Here is a 15895-nt window from a genome sequence, read left to right on the forward strand (position 1 = left end):
CTGGGGAGTCTCCTCTGTCTCGGTGCCTGGGAGTCTTTCACACAGCTAGGAAAGTTGGGTGCCCTTTTCTTTCTGGCTGTGGGAGTCCTTTGTGGACTCCAGCTTTTAACCTCTTTGTCAGCCTTTTGTCCTGTGGGTGCTTTCCCTGCCTGTGGCTTACGGAGCCTGGCCGTCTTTTTGGCGTCCTTTTAAGAGCAGGTGTTTTTAATTTGAAGTCCCGTGAATTGGGATACGCTCTCTTAATGAGTTAGCTTCCTGCGGGGAGACCCTCCCTGCGCCTGCCTCGCCCTGGGGGGCCGAGGCCTGGGTGCCTGGCCCTTGGGGCCTCCCGCTGTGTTTCCTGACGGGTGGGCCGCTCCCCTCGGGCTGGGCTGGGCTGGGCTCTCCTGCCTCTGCCTGCTACCCACCCCCTCCCCTGCTGCCTGCCCATCCCTCCGCCTGCTCTCGGGCCTGTAGGCCCCCTGTCCTGCCATCTGCAGGCTCTTGTCCTGGGTCACCACAGCTGGGACTGTCACTCTGCCTTCAGTGTGGCCTCCCTGGGCCTCCTGTCAGATGAAGCAGGCTCCTTTCAGCCTCCGGGCCCCCCTCCCTCTTGTTCTCAGGGGTGCAGTGACCATCTTTGTGCATGGCCTGTTTTAACTCCAACTGTTCCCTTCAGATAAACTCCAAGGACAGCACAGTCTGGGCTGTCAGGTGCACACCGGCCCCAGGCATGGTGTCCTGTGTGACCCGCTGTGGGTCACCCCACAGAGGAGCCGTCTGGGTCCTTGGGCCCTGTCCGTCCAGGACGTCAGCACTGCATTGCCTCCTTCCTCTTCTGTCCTCCGGGACCTGGCTCAGCTTGGCAAACTCAAGCCTGTTTCCCTGGCCTGTGCGGCCAGGCTCCCAGCCTGTCCCCCGGCCCCGGTCCCGAGCGAGCGCGCTCCGCCCTGCACCGTCCGTCCCACTGTCGGAGTGGCACCTCTTTGTCCCTTGGCGCTGTTGCCCCTCGATGTCGTCGTGGCCTCGTCAGGGCCAGGGCTGGCCGTCGCCGCGAGCTGCAGGTGGGAAGTGGACAGGGGCAGAGTCTGGAACACGCCGGCTGTGACTGCTCGGGGCCCCACCGGCTCTCAGCCCTGCCCGCTGCCCACTCCTGTCCTGCTGCTGGACTGCATCCCACACCTTATCAGGGGTGCAGACCTCTCCAGCCGGGGGGAGATGGCCCGCTGGGCCCTAATCTCCAGAAGTCAGGAGCGGTGGGGGGACTGGCAGGGGGTGTGTGTGGCCCAGGGACGGTGGCCTCAGTCCCCATGTGGGCCCAGGAATGGTGCCTGAGGGGCCCCTTGGCGGGCAGCTTTGCTCTGGAGCGGGCTGTGCAATTTGTGCGCTCTGTGACCTCGGCAAGGACCTCTCCAGCCTCCGTTCCCTCTTCCTGGCAAACGGGCAGATGACGTGACCTCGTGAGAACGAGATTAGCACAGAAGCAAAGGGCTCAGCAGGGTCCTAGACACAGGGCAGGCGGTGGGCTCTGGGTCCTGCGTCCCTGTGTCCCCTGCAGAGGAGGCCAGGGGATGCCGGGCCCAGAACCACTGGGCCCTCTTCCTCCCTCTTCCTGCCCCGTTGGGCCGTCCACCACTGCCTAGCCAGACTCTGGCCCTCCAAATCTGGGGGCCTCCAAGTGGCCTCCTGTCCCTGGGGTTGCAGGTGGAGACACTCCAGCTGGGGGGCGCTGACCTCCCCTCCCAGAGCAAGGCCAGGCCTGTGCTGAAAAGGCAGGTCCCAGGCCACACAGGGAGAGCCTGTCTGCACTCCGCGGGGTGTCCCGCCTCCCGCCTGCCCCTCCACACGTCCACCGCTTTCCCTAGAGCGAGGCCCCGCAGCCCCTCCTCAGCCCCTCCCCATCACCTCCCGGGCCCCCAGGACCGGGTGGGCAAACCACATCTCCCACAGTTCCCTGGGAGGGCCCTGCTGCCCTGCTCTGTCTGCCCCTCCTCCTTGCGGCTGCGGGGGACCAAGGGTTGGAAGCCAGGAGTTACTTGCAGGGGCCAGGGGCCCATGCAGAATTGAGCCCCAGCTGGGAGGAGACCCCTGACACTCAAGGGCCGGAGGGCGCGTGAGGCAGTTGGAGGACTGATTAGGGTCTCCAGAGGAGGCTCCGGGAAGCTTGGGGGCTGGACAGGCTGTATCACATTCCAGACCCGAGACACACTTCCAGGAGCCAGTTGGTGTCTTCGGGGTGGCGGCCTGGGGCGGGATGCTGAGGACCTGTGGGACGAAGTGGCCCCTGGGGAGGGCTGTGCTGTCAAGGGGCAGGGTGGGGACAGGTGCGCCTCTGCGGGGTGACCCAAGGACACGGGCGGGAGCTGCAGGGGTGGCCCCTCAGAGGGGAAGGAGGCAGTTTGTCTTGTGCCTCTCTGCCAGCCAGACTCAGGCTCTCTCCTCACGAGCCTGGCCTGTCTGCGGGCGGGACCTCGTGGTGTGAGCATGGCTGCCAGCGGACTCAGCTCCCAGCGCCTGTCTGCTGGTTACTTGTAACTTGAGGCTGGCTGCTTCTCTGCACTGTGTTCTTGGTGGTAGCTCTTGCTGGCGGCTTTCCTAGACTCTGGGCCCATCACAGTTTCTTCACTGGCCCCTGTGCAGAGGGTCCAGGATTCCTGTCCCTCCTTCCAGTTCTGACCGCAAGTGTGTGACCTCAGCCCGTGGAGACACGAGGGGCTGGACCCCAAGGCAGTGGGACTGTCACCACTGGCGGGGTGGTTCTTGCAGTGGCTGTGCTTGGAGTCCAGCCTTCTGCCAGGGTGGCCGCAGGACGTCAGGGTGTTGTGGACGAGTGTTTGGGTAGTGTCACCCCTGTGCCACCCCTGCAGATCCTGTTCTGTGCCCGGGTGGGCAGTGGGGGCCGCTGGGGTTGCCCTGGGACCTCAGGTGGTCCTTCTCTGTCCTGAACGCTGTCAGCGGGCAGCTCCGAGGCCCTGCTGTGCTGGGACTCAGGCTCCGGCTTGCCCGGCAGCCGCTTTGAGGCCACGCGGGCCCCCCTCCTCGGCTGGGGCGGCGGGCGGCCTTGAACAGAGTGGTGGATTGGAAGCGCCCCAGGCCGAGCTTCAGCCTCTGGCCTGTCCTGTCAGATGAGGCTCCAAGCCTGGCTCTGCTGCTGGGCGCCCTGCGGGGAGTGACTCGGCCTCTGTGGGCCTGGAGCCCGCACCGCCCCAGCCGTCGCCCTTCCTTCGTGGGGCCTCTCTGCGCCCCGGTAACTCCACCTCTAGTGAGCAAGATTAGCACCTGCCCTGCCTGGCCTCGTGGCCCTTGGGGCGACCTGCCAGGTGAGGGGGCGGTAGTACCTTGTGAGTGCCAGGGGGGCCGGGCCGCCTCGCCCACGCCCCCGGGCACATCATCAGGACGTGGGTGCCGCCCAGCGCTTTCATCCAGGAGCCCCTGGCTGGAGCCTCAGGGCACGGGCGTGGCCTCACTTGCGGGGAATCCCGGCAGCTTGGTGACGGCCCCGCCGTGAGGTGGGGGTGGCGGGGTGAGGACGCGGAGCTTCAGGCTCGCTCAGGCGGGCGCAGTGGGACCTGCTGGGTCTGGCTGAGTCACGGCTGCTGGTGTTCCCGTGGGACAGCAGCAGACGCACCGTGAGGCCAACTCCCTGGGCCGCTGGTGGGAGGGCGGTCCCCAGCCCAGGCAGGAAGCGGCTGGCCGGGCAGGTGTGCGTGGAGCGCTGGCCTGGGTGGCGGGCACCCCTCCGGGCTCCCCCAGCGTGGCAGCCAGGACGTGTCTCTGGTGCTCCCCCACCCCGAGCCCCGCCCCAGGCCTCCTGCTGACTCGGCCTGGCCTCCGGAGGCAGCAGCACAAAGAGTCTCAGCTCCCAGAAGATTAAACAGGTTCCACGCCCACAGCTGGGAAGGACAGGAACTGGAGTCCACCGGCAGCGTGACCCGTGGGGGCGCAGGGGACAGGGATGCCTCGCGGACCCAGGGCCGGGCTGTCCTGGGGCTGCTTGTGCCTGAGGGTCCTGCTCAGGCTCCCGCAGGGTCCGTCCAGCCCAAGGGTGTGAGGGTGGGATTGTGTGTGTGGCCTGCAGGGCAGGTGGGAGGGACCCCAGCCTGCGCGTGTGTCTGCACAGGGGTGGGGGCACCCCTGGCCTCAGGAACCCCTCGAGGTGGAGGGACACCCTGGGGCACCGAGTGGCCCACGTCTCCGGCTCACCTGCCCTCGAATGCAGCAGCTGGACGGGGCATGGGAACTACACAGCCTGTCCACGTGTAGCGGGGACCCAGAGGGACAGGGCAGGGGCCGGCCCAGTGCCGCTTTCGGCCTCTTCCCCCAGGTTGACCCAAGCCTGCAGGTTCCTGGAGGCTCGGCCCTGACTCTTAGAAGCAGGAGAGCCTGCGAGGGTGTCTGTGGTCAGGGCACAGTGATGGGAAGTCCCGGGGCCCCTGGCTTGAGGCAGGTGGCCAGCATCTCCCAGGGCAGCCTTTGGCCTCAGGTGAGCCCAGGCCAGGCCTCTGGGGGCTGTCAGCAAGCTCCCATCCACAGTCTCTGAGGCAGTTGGGATTGGCGTCCCCACCTCACAGGTGAGGGAACTGAAGCTCAGGTAGCTCACATGGCCACAGAAGTAGGGCCAGGCCTCCGGCCAAGGCTGCTCTGGCACGAGAGCCGCCAGGCCCAGGGGCACATCCTCACCACTGTGGGTGTCTCTGGCACTCGGTGACCTGCCACCGCGGGTGGCAGCCCCGAGGTGACAGCTGCCCCTTTGCTGACTGGCCGAGGCCTCTGGGGGCAGGAAGGGCTGGCTGAGACTGGGGGAGGTGGATGCGAGCTGGCCCACTCCTCGCTGCCAGGAAGGGTCCATTGATCCTGGCCTCCCTGGGGAGGAGGGAGCTGCTAGGATGGAGGCTCTGGCCCTGGGGGTGGAGCTGGCTCCTGCCTTGCGGGGGCCTGTCTCTCGTGGTCCCTGGGGACCCCCGCGGCTATCTGCTGCTTGCTTTGCTGTTAGGAATTAGATTAGTTTTCCATAAAAACAGGATGTGGTGGGTGAGAGGCAGTACTCGATCTTTTTTGTCACTCTTCTTTTTCCAGGAACTGAATGTATGGCTTCAGCCAGGGCGGCCCTGTCCCTGCCCGCCGCCTCCCCAGGGTGCGGGGACCGTGCTCTCTGCTCTTAAGTGGCTGCTCCTCCTCTGGTCTGGGGAGCTAACTCCATCATCCCGAGCCAGTGGGGACACTTCTGCCGGGTGGTCTGAGAGCCGGGCGGGTGTGGGAGGAGGGGACACTGCGCAGGCCGCCCTGGACAGCTGCAGTGCTGGACTGACCCTGGTGATGGCCTGCGCCTCGGCCCCTCCCGCACGGTGCCCCAGAACCTTGGGGGTTTGAACCTGGGTCTGGAGGGTCCGCTGAATGGAGGAGGGTGTGAGCTGCGGGGCTAGTTTCAGGGAGCCCTGGGCACATCCGGGAAGGCTGGGTTGGGGTGTTAGGGAGTGTGGGTTTGTCCCGTGGGTGATGGGGCCACAGAGAAGGGAGTGTGGAGCTGAGCTCCGGGCCTCCTGGCTCCCCTCCCTCTCTGCTCCTGAGACTCCGGCCTGAGGCTGCTGCTGCTTGCCTGCGGGGATCGGGGGCTGGGGGGTCTGCCCCACAGGTAAAGGCCTGGCTCTGCCACTAGCTGGCTGAGTGGCCTCGGCTTGTGACCTGCGGGGACCTCCACGGGCACTGTCCCTGCTCTGGGAGCAGACAGTGCTGGGGCCTCCTCCCGCTGTGGGCTTGTCCTGCGAGCGCAGGGCCGGTGCTGTGGCTGAGAGCTGACGGCGCTGCACTTGGTGGGGTGAGGTGGGGGGTTCCAGCAAAGCCGGTCACTCCCTCCAGGGGCTTCGTGTCTCAGGAAGCCTCAAAGTGGATTTAAAAGGGCAGCAAGCCCCCAGAGCCGCTCAAGCCTGCGTTGGACAAGCTGGCGGGGGCGTGGGGGCCTCTGGGTTCTGGGCTCCTGGAGTCGGGTGTGGCCGGGGTGGGCCCCCGGGAGCCCGGGCAGGGGGCACCTGGCTGGCAGGCACGGGCCGGGCCCAGGAAGGCCAGTGCCCGTCGAGGCCACTTTTGTTCTTTCTGGACCCAACGGAGCACGGCCACAGGCCCGGATGCCCCTCTGGAAGTGACCCTACGTGGAATTCCAGGGCACACGAGTAGCTCTTTGCTGGAAGGATGTTCCACAGTTCACGCATGCTGCTTTCCGGGGAGGGGAGGGGGCGGGGGGCGAGCGGAGGACCCCTGGGCCTGGTGGGCGCCGTTCCACCTGGTGAGACATGCGCTGCCCGAGAACCGGGTGGGAGCTGATCCCGTTCCCGGGAGGAGTGGGACCTGCTGGTTTACTATTTCTGAGTTTCTCAGCATCTGAAAAACTCCTGAAAATGGAGGAAAGAAAGTGAACGTTCCACCAGCCGGTCAGGAGCCTTTCCTGCTGAGGGGAGACTGCAGCCTGCTCCCCGCCCTTTGGAGCCAGGGTTCAAGGCTGGGGAGACCACTGGCGTCCTCCCCGTGGGGGTGGCTGCTCAGAGCCCCGTGGGCTGCATCCCATTCCAGGGGCTGGTGTCCTGGGGGTGGGGCTGAGCTGCCCCGCCCAGGCTGGTGAGCCGACAGTGTTGATTTTTCCCTTGGTCTCTGTGAGCTGGTTGAACTTCCCAAGCCCACGGGGGGCCCCCGACACCCTGTCCATCCCAGCCCTGTGGTCCCCTGGGCCCAGACCTCAGAGACGGCCGGGCCAGCCTGCTGTTCTCAGCGCGGAAACTTGAAAGCCTGTGCAGTGGCCCGCGTCCTCCGGAGAAGCAGAGCCAGTCGCACGTAGATGGGAAGGTGTGGTGTTTTAAGTAAGACGTAGATACACACACACACAAGGAGGAGAGAGAGAAGGAAGGAGGTGTATCTGAAGGAGCTGGCTCACACAATTGTGGGGCAAGTCTGAAATTTGCAGGGAGCCCAGCAGGCTGGAAATTCAGGCAAGACTCGATGTTGCAACCCTGACTCCAAATTCCAAAGGACGCTGAAGAATTCCTTTCTCCTTAGGGGCCTGAGGCTCTGCCACCAGGCTTTGCTCTGATTGGCCACACGTTAGGGAGGGTGTCTGCTGTCCCCAGTGGGCCGATCTGTGTCTTAGTGCCCTCACCCTCACAGCAACTGGAGACTCAGAATTAACTGCCACTCCCGGCCTGAAGGCCCGTTACAGAGGTGCCCAGCCCGCCTGCCACTCTTAAGAAAACAAGGCTGGGTGTGGCATCTCCGGTCACACCTCCACACTGTCAGGCAGTCCCCGGACCTCCGCACCCTCATCCAGAATGAAGATGCCTGCCAGGTTCCGTCCTCTCCCCAGCTCTGCCGGGCACTCATTGGTCGCACGTTTTTGGGGCGCTGTCTGGGAACAGTACTGTGCTAGGGAGCGGGGTGGTCATGGGACAAGGGCCTGTGGATGTCCTCTTTCTCCAAAGGGGAACCGAGGCGCAGAGCAGGCTGAGCAGGACCTGACACGGTCTCCTGCCACCACGCAGAGGTGGTGGCAGCCTCCCTAGCACCGGACGGGGTGCCCTGCCCCCCAGCTCCTGCAGCCCTGGCGGGGGCGGGGCCCTGAAGGGCTCGTGGCCTCTCCCTCTCATGGGCAGGCTGCCTCCCTCCAGCCAGTGACCCCGTCTCCGCCTGCCAGCCCAGGGTGGCCAGGTGGCATTCCTCTCCAGGTGCCAGGAAGGGCCCTGGAGAGGGGGCGGGCTGCGACCAGGCTCTGGGCCATTGCACAAGCCAGACCAGACAGGCCAAGGGACTTGGGGTGCTGTGGGCTGGCTGATTCACTGGGCGGGGGTCTGACTCAGCGCCCCAACCTCATGTCCTGGGCCCAGAGCTGGGGCACAGACTCAGGCACAGGTCTGCCTGAGGCAGACGCCCACATTTGACGAGGCGGCCGTGGCCCGAGGGGTGGCTCCCGGGAGGCACCGAGCCGCCCAGGAGCTCTTTGGACCCGGCTGCTCTGAGCCTGCCTTAAAGTGGACGCTGCCTCCACTTGGGGGAGGCACAGGATGTGGGGAAGGCAGGTCGTTGTCCTTCCGGGGGCCCCCGGGTCACGCTGTTGGGCCGGATGCCATGCTTCAGGCCAGGTGTGGCAGGGGGTCTCACGAGCAATCATCTCACTGCTGCTTATAAATTGGGAAACCTACGCACCTGTTTCCTTCCGGGCCCCAAGGTACCCGTCTGTCTGCAGGCCACGCCTGCCTGGGTGTGCCATCCCACAGGGCCTGCCCCTGCAGGCCTGCAGAGCCTGGCTTCTGCAGGCGATGCCGATGGTTTGGCCTGGGAGCCCCACTGGGAGGGCCATGGCTCTGCAGGGTGGGTTAGCTGTGTCTTGTCACAATTAAGAACTTTCAGGGGGAGGTGGGCTGCTGGCTGGAGGGCTCTGGGAGGGTCCAGTCTGTGCAGGGGGCCTGGGCCCTGTGTCGCAGTGAGTCCTACCCCGGCCCCTGGCCCGCTGTCACCATAGGATCTTTGCACTGGATGTTGCCTTGCGGGATCTCAGGGGGCGGCTGGGTCAGGACCGTGTGAGTGGTGCCCACCCTGCCAGCCCCCCGCTTTCTGTTTTGTGTCCAGACTCTCCTTGTGATCCTTTCAGTGCTTTCCACATAATCCCCAGACCGTGGAAACTGAGGGCAGACCGGGCTCCCTGCTCCTCCTGGCATCGTGGGCTTATGACCATGCCTGACACGCACCTGGCTGGCCTATGTGTGTGTTATGTGGGGCCTGTGGCAGGTGTGGACCCTCGCTGTGCCTTCTGCAGTAGAGCCACGGGGCCTGAGTGGCTCCAGGTGGGGCCGTGTTGAGGGTGGGGAGGCCCTCGTGTGGTGGTCAGCCTGGGGGGTTTCTGAGTGAGGGAGGCTCTCAGCCTGAGAGCCAGGTGGGCAGTGTAGGGACAAGGCCTGTGTCCTGGCTCACAAGGGTCCCCGTGCAGCACAGCCTCGTCACCCCATCATTCCCGGGGCAGTGGATGGGTCACTTCTCGGAACCCCCACACTGTGGGATGGGGGCCGCCTCTGGAGCCCAGTCATGTCAACTAGCCTGGAATTCAGGGCAGGATTGGGAGTGGCCCCAGGTCACAAGCGTCCTTGTTTACCCAGAGCTTAACCCCATTCCCTCTGGAAGAGGCTTCTGGAATGTGCTGTCCACCCAGGGCCAGGCTCCCTGCACTGCCCCGCGTGACGGGGGTCAGGGTGTCACAGCCCCCTCAGGGTAAGGTGGCCTCTGCTTTCTGAGCCGCACCCGCCCCTCACGCTCGAGAGAACCCCCACGGGCAGAAGCCCCTCACACGTCTGACAGGGGTCCTCACGGTAACCCAGGCCGGGCGGACAGGGCCGGAGCTGCGGTGTCCACTTTCTGGATGAGAGACAGAGGGCCACTCTGGCCAGCCTCGGGCCTCCCCTGCCTCCCGCTGCCCCCTTCACAGAGGACCCCCTGTACTTGGATGGCCAGCAAGGCCCCTCCTGCCTGAGACAGCTGCGCCTGCAGTGGCTGTGTCCCCAGCAAGGACGTCGGTGCCAGCTCCCCGGCGGCACTGGGAACGGGGGAATGGTAACTTGTTGTCCCCCCCGCCCACTACTGTCCGGTCACCGCATCCCCAGACAGGCCATCTGTGGACACTCTGGTTGTTGAGGGCTGTCTGTCTGTCCCCTGGGTGTGAGGTGCTCCTCGGGGTGGAGTGGGTGAGCTAGGGGACGGGACAGGGAAGAGCAGGTGGGACCCAGCTGAGTGGGGCTGGTGTGTGGAGGAACTGGCCAGCGCTGTCTCCAACGGGGCAGTGAGGCTGTGGGAGGCCCTGAGGTGCACACGGGCACCCCAGCTGGGCCCACCGTGCCTCAGGTTCCCCACGTGACAAATGGCACAGAGCCCGGGGTCGGGCCGTGGCAGTGCCCACCAGGGTGCAGGGAGGCCCTGTGTGTCCTGGTGCCAGTCACGCACAGTGGGGCCTGCCCCTTGTGGTCTAGGGGTGCCGCTCAGCTGGGAGCCCCTTTCTGTGAGGCTGGAGGGTGTCCCGCCCGTCCCTGGGCAGTCTTGGTGGCAGGGATCCAGGAGGGGGGCCTGCACAGGGCTGACCTCCGTGAAGAGGCATCCATGTGGCAGGAGGGCTCCCTGTGCTGGGCACTGGCCTTGGGGACACAGGCTGTCACCTGGCCCTCCAAGCAACCCCGGCTGTGGCCTGTGTCTCAGCCAGGCCCTGAGCTCTAGGTGGCCTGCGGAGGGGCCCCCTTGTCAGACCACATCCCAGACAGGGTGGGTGGGGGCGTGTCCGTAACTACACCTCACCTGCCAGCCCCCTCACGTGCCAGCCGGGACCAACCCTGCAGGTTCGAGTGAGGTCTCCTCCTGCTGGGGGGTGGGGGTGTCTCTGTGCAGGTCCCTCCCTGTGGAATGTGGGCCTGCCCCTGGCCTGGAATCCAGCCCTCTCCACTGGGGAGGGCGTGGTGGGGCCGGAGCCCTGACCCTTGAGGGGTGGGGGGACAGAGGCCACAACAAACAGTCCAGCTGCAAACAAAGGGCTGGTGGGTGGGGAGAGCTGCTCTTTTCTGGGGGAGCCCCAGGCCTGGCTCTGGGGGAGGGGCTGGCTGACAGTCTGGGAAGGGGGTTCCAGCAATGCTGAGGGTCTTCGGTGAAGGCTGTGCACTGGGGGAGGGGTCTGAGCAGCCTGGAGGGGAGAAGTGCAGAAGCACCCCGGCACCCCTGTGTCTGCCTGCAGTAGGGGACCAAGAGATCAGCGTCTGACCCCTGGGAGCAGCTGTCTGAGCATCCCCACCCTGACCCCGGACCCCCGGCCCGGGCTCCCCCCGCCTGGGCAGTGCTGGTTGAGAGCTTGGGCTGAGGTGTTTGAGCCCCCTGTGCTTCATCTGCTGGTCACCTTGGGGAGCCGTCTCCCCCATCTGAAACGGGCCCAGGGGTGCCAGCCTGGGCTCATGTGGGACTTTCCCGGGCAATGCTGGTGCGCCTTGGGAGATGCTGGGTTGTGGTTCAGTCCCCTTTCCTGGTGTTCTGTTCATGGCAGCCGCCAGGCCCCCTTGGCCCTGGGCAGTCACCGTAGCCTCACGGAGCTAGCGCTGCAGGGAGGGGCCCTGCCCTGTGTAGGTCAGGTGAGTTGTCAAGCCAGGTTTCCTGGACACCGTGCCGATTAAACCTGGACACCGTGCTAATTAAGCTCTCTGCCAGCACCGTGGTGCCCCGGGCTTCTTGGCCAGGGTCCAAGTAGGTAACACAGTGTCCCTTGGCCCCTCCTACCCGTGGGGCTCCGCACTCCATCCCGTGTCCCCCAGGAGCCTGTGTCCTTGTCTCTGGCCTCTGTTCTCCCACGACCTCAGTCTCTCTCCTGCAGAAGGAAGGGGTTCCTTTGAAGGTCGTTGAGGATTAGAGAGCTTTCGGACTGCGATGCCCTCTCCACGCCACGTAGTCTGTGCTGGCACCCCAGGAGGGCCGGGGACCAGCTCCTCCTTCCTGCGCCCTCACCCTCCTCTGCCCTGTAGTGCTGGGCAGGAGTAGGTCCACCACGACCCCCTGCAGGCTGTCCAGTGTCTGTCCAGTGAGGGGACCCCCTCCCCAGAGGGGGTGCCTGGGGCGGTGGTGCTGCAGCTGGGGCAGGGTCTGGGGCATGTGCCACACGGAGGTGAGGGCAGGTGGCAGTGATCGAGGGGAGGCCGGCTGATGGGCCTGGTGCCTGAGGCTGTGGGGGGTTCTGGGCAGGCTGCGGCCCCTCAGCTCCCGCCCACCTTCTACGGGCTCAGGGCCCCAGGGTGCCAGGCCGCACTGCCCTGCTGGCCCCAGCTGCAGCTCTTGTCCCCAGAGGGTGGGGCCGTGCAGGGTGGGCCAGCTCCCCCTGTGCCCTCGGCCGGCCTCCCCAGCCTTCCTCTTCCAGAAAGCGAGTTTCATCTAACCCTGATCACCTCTGGGTCTGGGTCCGGTTTTTGTACCCTGCCTCGGGGGGCATGGCAGGTATGGCCCCCTCGGACGGATGGACAGCGGGGGACAGTGAGTGCTGCTGGGCCACCCCGCTGCCACGTCTGTCTCCCCTCTTTCTCCTCTGCGCACCCCACCCGCGCGCTGGCAGCAGCAAACAGGGAAGTGTTTATAGGTTTCTCCTCCAAGCCAAATACGGCAGAGCGAACAAGCTGGCCGGAGGTGCAGCCACTGGGGTCGGGCGGTCAGAGCTCAGATGGGACCCCCGCCCTGGCAGCTGCCCTGGCCTGGCAGCTTTCCCCTGGGGACCCTGAGCCTCTTGCCCCAGGCCTGCCCAGAGGAGCTTCACCCAGCAGGTGGTAGGGCAGGCCTGGGGCGCCCGCCGGGTCAGAGACCCTGGGTCTGGTTCTGAGCTGCCATGTGTCCTGGGGACCCAGATGACTCACATCCTTCCCGGCCTCCGGCCCTTCTGTGAAGGGGAAGCCTGGGCCCGGCAACCCGACGCCGTCTGTGCACCCCGCAGCTTACCTCGCGGTCAGTTCACTTGTTAACAGCCCTGTGCTGCGTGAGAACCTTCTCCTTGTGAGAAAGGAGACCTCACAGCAGTGGCCGGGGGCCCTCCCGCCCTGACTCTGCTTGGTGTACGTCTGTTGGGCCTTTTTAGCGTCCATGCGCACTGTGTCTGTTCTCGTTTGAGTTTTGTACCAGAGGAATTGTCACGTGGCAGGTGGCGTCTGCGTTGCATGTCCTGCAGGTTGGTTCGTGGTACTGGGCACCGTCTCCATGGCAACAGCTCCCTGGGGGGAGGAACAGAGGCGCAGGGAGGCCCCATCTCCCCGAGACTGAGGCCGTGGCGAGTTTCCTGGCCCCCGGTCCCTGGCACGGACTAGGCCACAGCACCGCCCCCTCCCAGAAGCCCTTCCTGACTACTCAGCCTGTGGCCCTTCTCCCTGTGACCCAGCAGCCGGCCAGGCCCACGGGACTCACCCAAGCAGGGGCACAGAGGGGAGAGGAGGAAGTGGCTGTGGGAGCTACAGCAGCCCCTGGGCTCTGGGCCCTCACCCTCCCACCCTTGACCCCGCCTTCTGCCCCCTGGGCCACCCAGACCCACACCATTTCTGGGGTACCAGCCCTGGTCTCTGGGACTCGGCTGCCTCACCTGCAGAGTAGCGGCCACAGCAGCACCCCTGCATCGCAGGTGCCTGGGGTAGCAACAGCCGTGCTGTGGAGTGTCCACCCCTGTCCATGGTCTTGGGCGTCTGACACCCCCAACCCTGCAGGCCCCGCCCGCATGCCAGGGCGGGACGTCCAGCCAGGCCGGCAGGAGCCCTTTCCTGCGCAGCATGCCAGCTTTCCCTCTGCCCTCACCCCCATCCTATTGTTTCTGGTTCAGGAAAAGGCATATTTCCCCCATGAGGTCACCAGCCACGGCAGCTCTGATGGGGAGGTGGGGGCGCCTGTCAGAGCAGGCCCTGTCCCCCTTCTTTGGTCTCCACTTCCTGCTCAGCTGAGTTTCTTCCTTCTGTGCTGGAGCCTGGGGCTGACCCACCCTCCTCTGGCCTTCTCTGAGTCTCAGTCGGCCTTCAAGGCCAGAACAATGCCACCTCCAGGCAGCCTGCTCTGATACCCTGGGCCTCCTTGGCTTGCAGTCACAGTCAGGCCACATTCATGGCACTGAGACCAGCAGCCCTGAGGCCTGTTCCAAAAGCCCTTCTGTGGGGCCAGGTGTCTGGACCTAAGTCCAGGCTGTCCCACCATGAAACCCCCCGAAAACCTGTTTTCTCTCCTGAATAACGGGGATCCCAGAAGTCACCCCGGCCTCCCCATCAAGGACAGTCTCCCTCTGCTCCTGGTGCCCCTGTGGGCCCAGCAACTCTTCCTCTGCTGGCTGGCCTCTCGCTCCATCCCCAGGCCCTAATGCCAGGGGAGGGGCAGGCTGGAGACGCACCCCAGTTGCTCTGTCACCCCACCCCCAAGACTGCCCTGTGGGGACTAGAGGCCAGTGGCCCCGCTTTCAGGCTCACGTCCCCTGGGCTGCTGTCTGGGCCCTGCCCGCCTGACCACTGCCAGCTTCCTGGCAGCACTGCCTGCAGGGTGGAGTCAGGGAGACCCTCTCACAGCCTGGCTCCGGTGGGCGGGCGGCCACCCCGTGGCCTCAGTTTCCTCATCCGAGTGGGCGGAGGTGCTCGTGTCCCAGGTCAGACCACACTTCCTCTAACTCTTCTGTGTCACCGGAGCTGAGCTAGGGCTGTCAGCTGTGTGTCTGATGGACAAATGATGGAGGGGGTGGGCCTGTGGTGCCCGGCGACCCTCCCAGAGTGGGGGCAGTGCCTGGCACTGGGACTGCGAGCCGTGCAGTCCATTCCAAAGTGCCTCCCACGCCCTCTGACCCTGGCCCTGACTGTGCATCTCTGATTTCCTGCTTCTGGCAGCTGAGCCTCGAGATTCCTTCCCTCCTGCTTGGCCAGGGCTGTTGGGGGTAGGGGGCCCAGCCCCCCACACCTCCTGGCTCCACTGGCCAGGCTCGGGCCAGCCCTGCCCCTCCGGTTCTGGTTTCTGAAGCCCTTCACTGATTTCAGGGGCTGTTTGCCTTTTTATTTTGGTAAAATACATGTAAGAAAATTTGCCGTCTTAACCACGTTTAAGTGTCCGGTTCAGTGGCGTTAAGCACACCCTCAGTATCATGCAGCCATCCCCTCCGTGCGTGTCTTGAACTTTTCCTGAACTGAAGCCCTCATCCCTTAAGCACCGGCCCCGCGTGCTCGTCCCGGGGCAGGGTCTGCTTACAGAGCCAGGTGGGAGCCAGGAGACACGGTGGGGCCTCGGCTGTCCCTTCTCCTCTGAAGCTGCCCGTCTGCCTCCGGGAGGTGCCCCCTTCTGAACACCATCCCTGGTGCACGTCTGACTGTTCAGTGTCTGGTGTCCCTGGCAGATCAGGACATGAGTACCACGGGGCAGAGTCCTGCAGGATTCGGTGCAGGAGAAAGTTTCTTGGGTGGGTAGGTGGGTGGGTGTCCTGGCTGGAGGAGTTCTCACCAGGCTGGTCCCCCCTCCCTGGGGACGAGGCTGGGGCTGGCGCTGCGGGGAGAGAAGCAGGGCCCAGTGGGCTGAGAGGTGCAGCTCTGGGTAGCAGAAGGCAACTTCAGAAGCCTTTGCTGTAAGTACACTTCCCTGCTGCCTCTTGGGCCATATCAGATTGACTTTTTTGTTGTTTTTGTGAAAATGTTTAATTACTGAAAGCTTTAGATTTCTAGTTGAGCCGATCTCCATGGCCGGTGTACGTCCTAGCTTTAGGGGTGCTCGGGGAGCGGGAGGCCTGGTGATGTCCGGAAGGGCAGGCAGCCGGACCAGAGCTCAGGGTGCTTCCGAGTCTGTCTCGTGGCCCCAGTGCCGGCCAGTGGTTCCCTCATTGCTGGGTTGCTGGTTGGGGTGGGGTGGGAAAGGCCCTGCCGCCTGCCCGGGGAGGGGTGGTCTGTATGACCAAGGACATGGCCGGGTTCAGGGCAGCTTGCTGTGGCCCTGGCGGTCTAGACGGCTGCTAAGCAGAGATCTGGCCCTTGCCGGGCTCATGGTCCACGGATGGGGTCTGAGGGGCAGAGCAGAGGTGGGATAGCGGCCCCTCTGCTCGGTCACGACGATCCGGCCGGGAGGTGGGCCATTCAGGAGGTGCTGGGTCCGTGGTGCGCACCAGCGCCTGTGGCCGTCTGCTCTGTCCTGGCCTGGGCGGGCAGGGCCCACACACCGCCACCCTCCTCAGGCCCCCAGGAGAGGCTGAGTGGTCCAGCTCCCCAGTGATGAGACCTGCTCTGGCACCCCCTGACCACCTCAGTTCCCGGGGGGTGGGCGAGGTCCCATCCCCTCTGCCCTTTCTCAGGAAAGTGTCAGCAGTGTGAGACTCGGGGACACATTGTTGAGTCTTTAAGAGGAAAGGTGGGAGCCAGGCATGGGCGTGACTCCAGGTCTCCGT

General features: G+C 65.1%; 1 protein-coding gene across 9 annotated transcripts in view; it reads left to right on the forward strand.

Annotated features, from left to right (window-relative positions):
* PIEZO1 (piezo type mechanosensitive ion channel component 1 (Er blood group)) overlaps positions 1-15895 on the forward strand; it is a 53267-nt gene that overhangs the window by 8154 nt on the left and 29218 nt on the right. The window lies entirely within an intron of this gene.

Source organism: Camelus bactrianus, chromosome 21 (assembly GCF_048773025.1).
Source record: "Camelus bactrianus isolate YW-2024 breed Bactrian camel chromosome 21, ASM4877302v1, whole genome shotgun sequence".
Lineage (NCBI taxonomy): Eukaryota > Metazoa > Chordata > Mammalia > Artiodactyla > Camelidae > Camelus > Camelus bactrianus.